Below are 12,457 nucleotides of genomic sequence, written 5' to 3'. Positions count from 1 at the left end.
AAGGAGCTGTTTTGTAAGGACATATATGTCAGGATCCTGCCCTGACAGTCTTGTCACTGTTTAATGTTTCTTTCTTGGTCTTGTGCTTGAGCTCAACTGGGCGAGTCTTGGTTTGTGTTGGCCTGTTTCCTGTTACCATGCCCCCCCTTGTTTAATCCTCACTGGGTTGATTGTGTTCACCTGATCCTCTGCTCCCTAATGATTGTGCTCCTTTCTCTCATGTAGCCTACAGTATTTGCATGTGTGTGCACTTAAACAATATTCTTGTTCTAGTTGTGTATTTGATGTTGTTGTAGTTCTAGTGTCTCCTTTGTTGTTGTTTTTTTTCTTTCTAGTCTTCTAGTTAGTTATTGCCCTTATGCATCCCACATTTTCTTCTTCCAATTTCCATCTCTAGTAGTTTAATCCAGTTCCCATTTCAGTTTGATGCACAAACACATATGTTCTGGCCTAAATGTCTAAACTTAAGTATATAGAATCGGAATCAGAATGAGCTTTATTTAAAGTATGTTTACACATAAGAGCTCCACAGTGCAACCAAGAGAAAGCAACAGGACAGGACACAGATAATAAAGAATACAAATATCCAAATAGGCAATGTACAAAACAGCAAAAAACACAATATATAATATAGACAATTATGTGTGTACAGGTCTGATATGTGCAAATTTGAAATGAAAAAATTAGTTAAATAAAAAGTAAGCAAGTGTGGTGAATAAATAGAGTTGTGTGTTCCGCGTTTTATTGTCAAGTGTTAATGAGATGGATTGCCTGAGGGAAGAAACTGTTTCTGTGACTGGTCGTTCTGCTTCTCAGAGCTCTGTAGCGTCGACCAGATAGTAACAGTTCAAAGAGGGAGTGTGCTGGATGTGAGGGGTCCAGAGTGATTTTACCATTCCTTTTGCTCACTCTGGATAAGTACAGTTCTTGGAGAGTGGGGAGGGTTGTACCAATGATTCGCTCAGCAGTCCGGACTACCCTCCGTAGTCTTCTGAGGTCAGATTTGGTAGCTGAGCTGAACCAGACAGTTATTGAAGTGCAGAGGATGGGTTCAATGATGGCAGAGTAGAACTGTTTCAGCAGCTCCTGTGGCAGGTTGAACTTCCTCAGCTGGCGAAGGAAGTACAACCTCTGCTGGGCCTTTTTCACAATAGAGTCAATGTGATTGTCCCACTTCAGGTCCTGAGAGATGGTGGTGCCCAGGAATCTGAATGACTCCACTGCAGTCACAGTGCTGTTCATGATGGTGAGTGGGCGGAGAGCAGGGGGGTTTCTCCTGAAGTCCACGATCATCTCCACAGTTTTGAGCGTGTTCAGTTCCAGGTTGTTAAGACTGCACCAGACGGCCTGCTCCTTAACCTCCTGTCAGTAAGCAGACTCGTCACCGTCCTGAATGAGGCCGATCAGTGTGGTGTCATCTGCAAACTTCAGGAGCTTGATAGAGGGGTCTTTAGATGTGCAGTCATTGGTGTACAGGGAGAATAGCAGTAGGGAGTGAACGCAGCCCTGAGGAGCTCCAGTGCTGATGGTGCGGGTGCTGGATGTGAATTTACCAAGCTTTATTAACTGCTATCTGTCTGTCAGGAAGCTGTTGATCCACTGACAGACGGAGGTGGGGACGGAGAGCTGTTCAGTTTATTCACTGAAGGGTGTCCATGATGATGGTGTTAAAAGCAGAGCTGAAGTCTGTCCAGATGCTGCAGGATGAAGTGCAGTCCCATATTGACTGCATCATCCACAGACCTGTTTGCTCTGAAGGGTCAAGTAAGGGTCCAGTGATGTCCTTCAGATAAGCCAAAACCAGTCTTTCAAATGATTTAATGGCCACAGACGTTAGAGCCATTACAGAGTCCAGTAATTTTGGGTTTCTTTGGGACGGGGATGATGGTGGAGCGTTTGAAGCATGAGGGGACTTCGCACAGCTCCAGTGATCTGTTGAAGATCTGTGTGAAAATGGGGGCCAGCTGGTCAGCACAGGTTTTTAGGCAGGCTGGTGACACACCGTCTGGTCCTGGTGCTTTCCTTCTTTTGTTCTTTCTGAAGACCCGGCACACGTCATCTTCACTGATTTGAATTGTAGGTGTGGGGGAGAGGAGGGTTGCCGGAGGTGTTAATGGTTGTGTGGAGAGGTGTTCAGGGCGGGTGTGGGTTGTTTTTTCAAACCGACAGTAAAAGACATTCAAATCGTCTGCCAGTTGTTGATTCTCCAGAGCGCTGGGGGATGGTGACTTGTAACTGGTGATATCTTTCATACCTTTCCACACTGAAGCAGGATCACTGGAAGAGAATTTGTTCCTTAGCGTGTCAGAATAATTCCTCTTTGCCACGCTGATCTCCTTTTCCAGTGTGTATTTGGCCTGTTCATACAAGACTTTATCCCCCTTTCTGTAAGCATCTTCTTTGGCCTGACGGAGCTGTCTGAGTTTTGCAGTGAACCATGGTTTGTCATTGTTGTAAGTTAGATGAGTCCTGGTAGGAATGCACATATCCTCACAGAAACTGATATATGAAGTTACAGTCTCTGTGAGCTCGTCCAGATCGTTGGAAGCATTTTCAAAAAGTCCAATCAGTGAGAGAGAAACAGACTTGTAAATCCCGCTCCGTTTCATTAGTCCATCTTTTAGTTCTTAATACAGGTTTTGCATATTTAAGTTTCTGCCTGTAGGACAGAATAAGATTAACCAAACAGTGATCAGAGAGTCCTAAAGCTGTTCGTGGAACCGAGTGATATGCACCCTTTATTGTTGTGTAACAGTGATCCAATATATTACTGTCTCTGGTGGAACATGTGATGCGCTGTCTGTATTTTGAAAGTTCACGGGAGAGATTTGCTTTATTAAAGTCCCCGAGAATGATTAAGACAGAGTCCGGGTGTTGTTGCTCACTCTCTGTGATCAGATCAGGGAGTTTCTGTAAAGCTGTGCTCACGTGCGCTTGCGGTGGAATGTAGACACTCATGAGAATGAATGAGCAGAACTCCCGCGGCGAATAGAACGGCTTGCAGTTAATGAAGAGTGTTTCTAGATCTGAACAACACATCTTCTTTAACACAGTTACATCTGTACACCACCTCTCATTGATGTAAAAGCACGTCCCGTCGCCGCGCGATTCCCCGTTGATTCTGCGTCGCAATCTGCTCTGATCAGCTGGAAATTAGGCAGATCCATTTTGTGAACCTGTTTAATGGTTAATTTCCAGAGAACCAGCTCAAAAGAATGATCCATTCAAGAATTAGATATCACTATTCCCTTCAAGCTTTGTTTTTTTGTTTAATTTTATTTATTTTGATTCCTAGTTTTATTTTTCATTTGTTTTGTTTCTGTAGCCTCTTGTTTCATTTATTATTTTCTCTCTTGTGCCATGCCTTGTGTCGTGTCTTGTCTTGTTCAGTGCGAGTCTTATGTCCATTCCTGCCCTGCCCCGCCCTGTATCCCTAAATTTCCTGGCCACTGACTCTCTGCCTGGCAGCAAGGTTGGTGTAAATGTTTGATATACTTAAGTGTTTAATCTCTGGCTCTGTGAGCCTCCACCTCAGCAAGACTGGTGCTACATCTGAAAAAAAATCAAGCTTCTGGTTTCCTCCTCTTCCTCGCCATTATCCCGTTTGATGCTTCCTCTTCTTCCGCAGCCCTCAAGCCTGTTGTCACTCAGGACTGGTTTCAGTGGTCACCCTCCCTGCCTGTCATTGTGTCATCTGCCTGCTCTATACTGTTTGCACTGTCTCACTCTCCTTGTCGTGCCCTGTGTACACAATCACTTCTGCATCTGGATCCTCTCTCTTGCAGATCCGTGACAATCGTATGGTTTCAAAATTAGCTAGGAGTTTCTAGCTTAAAAAGTACATAAATTGCTAGTTACTCTCGTTCTGTTTTTCTCTGCTAAATGTTACATTACATATCCCCCCCCCCATAATATGGAAATCAATGGCTACCATCGACTTTGTGGTTACCAAGATTCTTCAAAATATCTTCATTTGCAATTCTTGCATTTATAGTTATATATTTACACTGTAAAAAATTTCAGACCTCCCAACTCAAAATTTTCTAGTGACTGATTACATCTAAATTTTTCCATTGGCTCAACATCTTTCTCATTGAGCCAATGTTAACAAAATTCAGTTAGCAGAAATTCAATTGGGACAATGGAAAAATTTAGATGTAATCAGTCACTAGAAAATTTTGAGTTATATAAAATCACTTGTGGACTATATTATGTAAGCATATGTAAACCTGAAGCTTTTCAGGTGCAAAAATAAACAATATTAAAAAGCAATAAAGAAAATGAACTCATCATAAACGGAAGTAAACAGAGCATGCTGTAATTGTTTTCTTATGCCTTGCATCAGCCAAAGGTTTAGTAAAGCCATTCAAACGATGAAATAGAAATTAACTCTGAATATGTTATATTGTGATGTTATATTCATATAATATCACAAAAAATTGCATTTCAAAAACTCATGTAACTTCATGAGGTTATCTCCTACCTTTAATGGTCCTTATGTGGTCATGATGATGCTTCCACTCGAGTCGCACCAGCAGAATGAAAGCGGTCAGAATGAGACAGTTAAACTCCCATCATCCCCTCCCAGTGCCCACAAATCCTCTAGGTTTCTGTTCTGTGGAGAAAGAACATTTTGAGGAAATGAAACCTACTCATTCACAGTAAGTTCACTGAATGACCTTTTGGGAGTAAAAAAAAAAAAAAAAAAAAAAAAAGGTTTTTTACTCAGATGAACTGTTGCAAACCAAAAACGGGACTAGCCTACTTGAAAACAAAAGATTCGCAAGTTCAGCTCCGTTTTAAATAAATGAATAATAGGCAAATAATAATTAAAACAAGCATGTTAAAGATGAGCAGCAGGGAGGGTGTAGACATCTAAATGAATAGAAAGAAAATAACTTGTACACACATGGACAGAAAATAAATAATAATAATAATAAACATGTCTACTAGGCCTATAGGCCTACATACCCGTCACTCGTTATACATAAAAAAATAACAACTTTAATAAACATAATTTTTGCTGAAATCTGTATTTAGCTTATATTAAGGCATAACTATAAGTAAATATAACTAAATAAGGTTCTTGCCATTACAACTTTTATTTTGATAGACAGGCTGCTTAGCTACTCTATGGCTTCCTCGAAAGCTAGAAACTGATTTTCCTTTGTTTACTGTACCAGAGATAACATCGCTGTCAGTTCGTGTGGTTTTCACGAAAACCTGCAAATGCTTGCGTGCATTACATGTCTCCGTTCAATATTAATGACCGTTCATCTGTGCTGATTTAACTATACTACAGACCCACACGTGCAATCTGACGCGAGTCGTGTGCAGTGAATAATGCAGCGAACTAAGAAATATTAACAAAAGCTTCAGTTATGTTTTTGGCGGAAACGGTGGTGAAAGGGGTGAGTTTGCATGTTTGCAATTGCTCTTGGAAGCTGCATAATCACGAGCGGCGTGAACGCAGGAGGAAGTCTGTCTCAGAGCTGTCCTCAAAATGTTTCCCCTTTTTAATTCACCCTTGCGTCATTCATTGTTGCTTGTCTCTCGTGAAGAATGCAACAGGGAACATATAGCAGTGTTTCCCCTATAATTTTTTTTTTCCAGCAGCGGTGCTGTTACGTGCCGGAGGTTGTTACCAAGCCGCTCGCGGGGGGTCCGAGGGCATGCACCCCCGGAAGATTTTTTTTTTTAATAGCCCCTTAAACCATGACTTCTGGCAAGTTTTGTGGATAGAAATGCACATTTTGAGACATACAAACTTGACATACCATCAACAGAAGGCTTGATTATTGCAGCACGTACCTTAACTGGTCACAAACAAGATTAGGACAGGATTATTCATGTTTTTCTTTTGTGTTAATTTTCAGCTGTAAGGTAGAAATAGATAGTGGAAAAATGAAACGGCACAACCCAGAAAAAGATTATTTACAATTTATTGAAATTTTTATCCTAATGGCAAGGGCCACACCCAATCTGCACTTAATTTTTCTGGGATTTCATAGAAGATTCATATCATGTAGGGTGTCATATCAGGTTTTTATTGATCGGATGTCGGGTTATTTTTTTGTGAAAAAAAGGTATGTACCAGGTATCTGCATGAAGAGATTTCAGTGTGCCTGGAGCTGTAGGTATATCTGTAGGAAATCACGTCAATATGTCTTAATTAATGAATAATGGATCTGATTAAAATCACCCTATTCAGTGTGGAAAAGTCACGCTCACAGTTCACACTGGAGATTGGTATGCCACAGGATTTCACCCATCTGAAAAATGAATGGGATTTTCAATACCAGTGAAAATTCACGGTTTTCGGTACCAATTTCGCAGTTCGCTTCCTCCTTTCCACAAGAGCTTGCTCGCTCTACCGTGGCGTCTGTCGTTGCTATGCAACCATGAACAGAGGAGAGCAAAGCGAGAGTGCCGCGTCGCTTTCCGCGCGCCCACATTTGAAATATTTGCATATGAACGTGAATGTGAACGGCCCCTTATGGCAACGTGACATTAGCCTAATCAAAAATAATTTCCATTTGTGGCTCTTTCCTCCTTTCTTGTCAACAAGTGGATTCAGAGCCATCGCATTAGCAGCGCCGCCGGTCGCCATGTTTGTGTTTTTAGGTATGTAAGTGAAGAATGTCGGGATATTACTGATCATGTGAAGATTTTTCAGCGGCGCTGAAAATCTGCTTAATACATTGTAGGGGAAACACTGTATAGGGTGATATCAGGCAAATTGGGCCACTTTTTTGTTAATCGCTTGGAACACTAACAAAAAACCCATGTATGACATTTAACTGTGTTCTTATGATTAATAAGGAATGTTTTTAATAGTTTTGTGTTGAATTGATGTAATAAAATAAAATTGTTCAGGCCCTACAGGTTTTGAAACATTAGCTGCCCCACATTTTTTGAGATGGCAGTGTTCAGGTAAAATGGGCCGGTGTTGTGCCTATTTTCGACTCCCTGCCAAATTATTACCCCCCTCGTTGAAATCGCTACTTGATTGCCTAATCCTAACCCCTCCCCCATACCTAACCCTAAACCAACCAATACTAGGGGGGTAATAATCTGGCGGGGGTCAGAATTCAGCACTACACCGGCCGATCAGCAAAATTGGGCCAGTCAAACTGCAAAGTGAAATAGACATTTCTGATAAAACACATTTAATTATGCTTAATTTTATAATGTAACAGAACACTGCATCTAAATTACATTTAAATTACATTAGAACATCTATTTGAATTGCATTAAAACATTAATTTCAAACAATTTAATCAAAACGTAAAAGTAGCAATTAGTGTTATGGCAACAGTTTAAAAGTTAACAGCCAATGACTGCAAAGAATTTCAAACAGATGAGGTATAAGACACTCAACACTTTCTTTGTCTTCTCTGTGGTTCTTCTTACCTTGCTTTTTTCCCTTGGTTGCTTTCCCTTCGGTTGCTTTTCTGTCTTTGTGTTTATGTAGTCAAGGTGTTCCTGACTCGTGAGAAGGTAAGAAGGAGGCTTGGCTCTTTTTCTCATGGGCCTCTCTTGTTTTGGTTATAAAAAGTCTCATGGGCATCTCCTCTACCCACTGATTGTATTTTTTGCCCCATCCCTGGCGGACATCCTTTCTATCTCCTTTATGTTCCTTTCTGACCCTCGTCTTTCCTTTCTGTTTTTCATGCTGTCTTTAAAATGTGAAAGAGGTATGTCACAAATGCTAAAATACAATATATAATAATAATAATATAAATAATTTTTTAAAAGGAAAAACCACTAGAATTTCTACTTAAAGTCAACTCAGAAGGTGGCCCATTTTAACTGAAATTAATGGCTCATTTTATCTTAAAACATTCAAGTAAATTGGGCCAGTAACTAAAAATGATTTTTCTTTATAAAAATCTTGATTATTTAACAAAATCAGTATTTTATCTCAGAGAGGCCATCAAGACATTGTTTATGAATCATTATTTCTAAATGTGCGTTTGTTTTTTATTGATTTATCATCCTTATTATTGAGAAGTAATATTGGATATGTCAGGCCACTCACCTTGCCTTTTTCTGGTGTGGTCTCAGAATGAGGCATTGCCCCTCCCCCGTTAGCAACCTCAGACCAATAAATTCATTTGTTTAATGTCATGTCTCCTTTATCAATCACACCTGATTCAACTCATCAGATCATTAGTAGCAACTCCAAGACCTTAAATGGGTCAGACAAAGGAGACATGCAAAATGTGCAGTGTTGGGGAGGCTCCAGGAACGTGTTTGGGAACCCTTGCTGTAGAGCAGAGGTCTTCAACCCTGTTCCTGGGGACCCACTATCCTGAAGAGTTTAGCTACAACCCTAATCAAACACACCTGAAGCGGCCAATCAAGCTCCTCAAGACTGCTTGAAAATCGCAGGCAGGTGTGCTGAAGCAGGTTGCAAATAAACTTCTGAGGAGAGTGGGTCCCCAGGAGCAGGGTTGAAGACCTCTGCTGTAGAGGACACAAATTTAAGAAATAAGACTGCTACAGACTGGCCAATACAAGCATTTAAATGACTGAAAACTGCATATCTGCTGCTAATTTAGGCTAATTTTGAAATAAGGAGGCCTGTAGGCTAAAAAAAATTATGTAGGCCTATAATCATTTCTGGATTCACACACTCCAACCTTGAGCTGTAATATCAAATGACAGGAAAAACACATATAAGAGCCCTGCATAAAATTTAGGTTCTGGTAAAATATCTGCTAGGCCAGGGGTGCCCAAACTCGGTCGTGGAGGGTCGGCCCTCCAGGACTGAGTTTGGACACCCCTGTGCTAGGCCATATGATAGCATATTTGCAATTTAAATATTGCTCGCAAAAATGTTATCATATCAGTCCTTAACCACAAGCTGATTGAAAGGTTTTGTCAGTTAATATTTAACTGTAATTAGTTATATAGGAGGCAATTTTAATTTGTTTTGCCTTTTCCAGCTGCATTTTGACAGAAACAAATGACATATTGCATCCATTATTATACATTGTATGTATCGGAGTTGCACTGTACACTGAAAAAAATGCTGTAAAAATAAGTTTCATTTAGAAATTCAATCAATTTCACAAATAATTGTAAAGAATTAGCAAGTAACACATTGAATTAAAACATGAAATTAGAAAGTGGAAGGACTAAAATAGATTTATTTGGTATAAACGAAAATAAGCCTATGTATTTTTTTTGTAACGGTATATAATCAACTATATGTTTTGTTAATGTTTTTTGTCATTAGGTGTGAGGGTGTTTGTTCAGCTCTGAGTGATCCAACATGTCTCACTCTTCCAAGCCTCGATCCCACCCTTGTGGCCTTTGTGACAAATCTTTTTCCCAGATATCCATGCTCACCAAACACCAGCAACTGCATACTCAAGACAAGCCCTACAAATGCCCCTACTGTGACAAGTCTTTTACTCTTTCTTCTCGTCTGGTTCTACATAAACGCACCCATGCCGGGGAGAAGCCACATACCTGCTGGCTGTGCTCCAAGACCTTCATCTCTTCGGCCCACCTGGCCCTGCACCTGCGCTCACACACCGGAGAGAGGAAGTACAAATGCAGTGTATGTTCTAAAATGTTCATGCAGTCATCTCAACTTATGCGCCACAAGACCATCCACACTGGTGAGAAACCCTTCAAATGCCCAGATTGCAATAAGTGCTTTGGCCGTGGCTCACACCTGAAAACCCATCGTAGGCTCCACACCGGTGAAAAACCCTTCAAGTGTACACAATGTGAAAGGGCTTTTACGCAAAAGGCCGGGCTTATTATACAATTGCGCTTACACACCGGTGAGCGCCCTTTTAAGTGTGACAAGTGTGGCAAGGCCTTCCGCACATCAGCCCACCTGCTTAACCATCAGGCTTTGGAGCTGGGCGAGGGCAGGTACATCTGTGCCACGTGCAACAAGGGCTTCAGGTCAGTGTCCATGCTAAAACAACACGAGAAAAGCCACCAGGGCAGCGGTATGCTGTGTTGTAGCGTGTGCTCAGGGGCCTTCGCTCATTCCTCATATCTGCAGCTCAAACTGCACTTACAAAACGGAGAGCAGCTCTTCCATTGCAAGGTGTGCTACAAAATCTTTGTGAAGATGTCCACTTTTGAGAAACACTGCAAAAAACATCAGACAGAGATGGACAGATGTGAGGAAGAGGAAATAAAAGAGGAAGATTCACATGATCCCCCATTTGAGCTGCATACTGCAGCATCCCCAACGCCGTCGACGTCAGAAGTCAACACGCGCTCAAAAACAAGAGCAAAAATTAAGAGTACAATGGAAACCTCATAGGAATTGACAGGCATAATATTCACTTAATTATGGAAGCCCGTTCCTGCCACCTTAAGAAAAATATAATTCTGTAAGTCATAATAATGAGATACTTTCTCATAATTATGACTTATTTACTCGTAATAATGAGAAACATTCTCATAATAATGACTTATTTTCTCGAAATAACGAGAAACCTTCTCGTAATAATAACTTCTAAAAAAAAAAAACTTACTCCGCGCATGCGCAATGCATGAGTGGCGGCACGCTAGCGACATCTGCTGGTCAAAGCCATGCATACAGGAACACCGCAAACATCGCTTGTTCTGTAATCTAAAACTGTATAATCCACCTACCATTAAATAACGATTTCAGATCAATTATCTGCATGTAGTCTTGTTAATTTGTAGCACGTACCAGCAAGTTACTCTGCCAGATAGATACAGCTTCAAGCATTCCAGACTAATATTTCAGTTAAGAAATACAGGCATTTTATGAAGAAATGAGCCATTACGCATATACACTTAATTTATAGATGTCTATTTCATTGATCTATTAGTTTTATTAGCTGTCCCTTTCATGCATCGCATGCTTCATACAGTAAGCCATCTCATTTCAAAAGCACAAAGCATCATTGTTCGTTACCACGGCAACCGCTTGGTCTTCAGCATCCCACACCGCTTCTTGCAGGACAAACGCTTAACGTGAAAAATGCTTAACGTGGCTTGAAGTACAAAGACAGATTGAACCAAATTCAGTGCATAACTTAATGATCATGCATACTGTATATACAGGCATTCAGGTGGACCCAAAATATGAATGCAACGCAAAACAGCAACTCTTATGCAGCATTTTCTATAACGGTTTTCTATAGGAAAACGCTTAACATGCAACTTTGGGTGTTGTGTTCAAATTCTGGGTTCTTATGCTTGCATCAATAATACTGTATCCTGAATTAGTCATTGTACTTTAAGCCACATTAAGCATTTTTCACGTTCACATGTCCTGCAAGAAGCAGTGTGGGATGCTGAAGACCAAGCGGTTGCCGTGGTAACGAACAATGATGCTTTGTGCTAGCGAGAGGAGATTGGGCTACTGTGGGCTTATGCATTTGATGCATATGGAAAGTGATAGCTAATAAAAAACTAACAAATCATCGAAATGAACATCTATTCATTAAGTTTATATGTGTAATGGCTTTCATTTCTTCATAAAATGCGTGTGATTTTTGTTGGAATATATTCCTTTATATCTGAAGCCATGAACTTCATTGTCTGGCAGAGTAACAAAAGACTACATGCAGATAATTGATCTGAAATTGTTATTTAATGATAGATTATACCGTTTTAGATTACAGAACAAGCAATGTTTGCGGTGTTTCTGTATGGCTTTGACCAGCAGATGTCGCTAGGGTGCCGCCGCTCATGCATTGCGCATGCGCGGAGTCAGTCTTTTCTTTTCTTTTTTTTTTAGGAGTAAGACATTATTACGAGAAAGTTTCTCGTTATTTCGAGAAAATAAGTCATTATTATAAGAAAATAAGAAATTATTATGAGAAAATACGTCATTATTATGAGAAAATAAGTCATTATTATGAGAAAGTTTCTCATTATTTCGAAAAAATAAGTCATTATTATGAGAAAGTTTCTCAATATACCGAGATACTAAGTCATAATTATGACTTACAGAATTATATTTTTTCTTAAGGTGGCGGGAACGGGCTTCCATAATTAATGTCTTTCTGTATTTGTGATGTATGATATAAATTATGCTTTCATCTGCTCTTAGTTGTGTAAAATAATAAAGATAATTCTCTGCATGCATACAATACAGACCTATAGACCATGAACAGCTGTACAAAAACTTGCCTTTGCACATCTTTTTACATTTAACTTAATTTAATGAGGTGTTTTTTTTTCTTTTATCAAAAAGTGGTACAATTCTATATCTTATCAGCTTTGAAGATACCGGGGATGCATACAGTCACTTTAAATTCCACTTACTTTGTGTAGAGTGGAACCAATTCTTTAGTTCTTAATTTTGCACAACCCCATCAAAAATACTAAAACTTACTACTGTACATACTGTATCTAAAAATGTAAGAGAATTGAGACAAACACAAAATGTGAACCCACAGAAATGAAAAGACCGTCATTAACGTCATTCTACAAGTGTCCATTT

Source organism: Barbus barbus (assembly GCF_936440315.1).
Source record: "Barbus barbus genome assembly, chromosome: 10".
Classification (NCBI taxonomy): domain Eukaryota; kingdom Metazoa; phylum Chordata; class Actinopteri; order Cypriniformes; family Cyprinidae; genus Barbus; species Barbus barbus.
Note: the sequence above shows the minus strand (reverse complement) of the source record.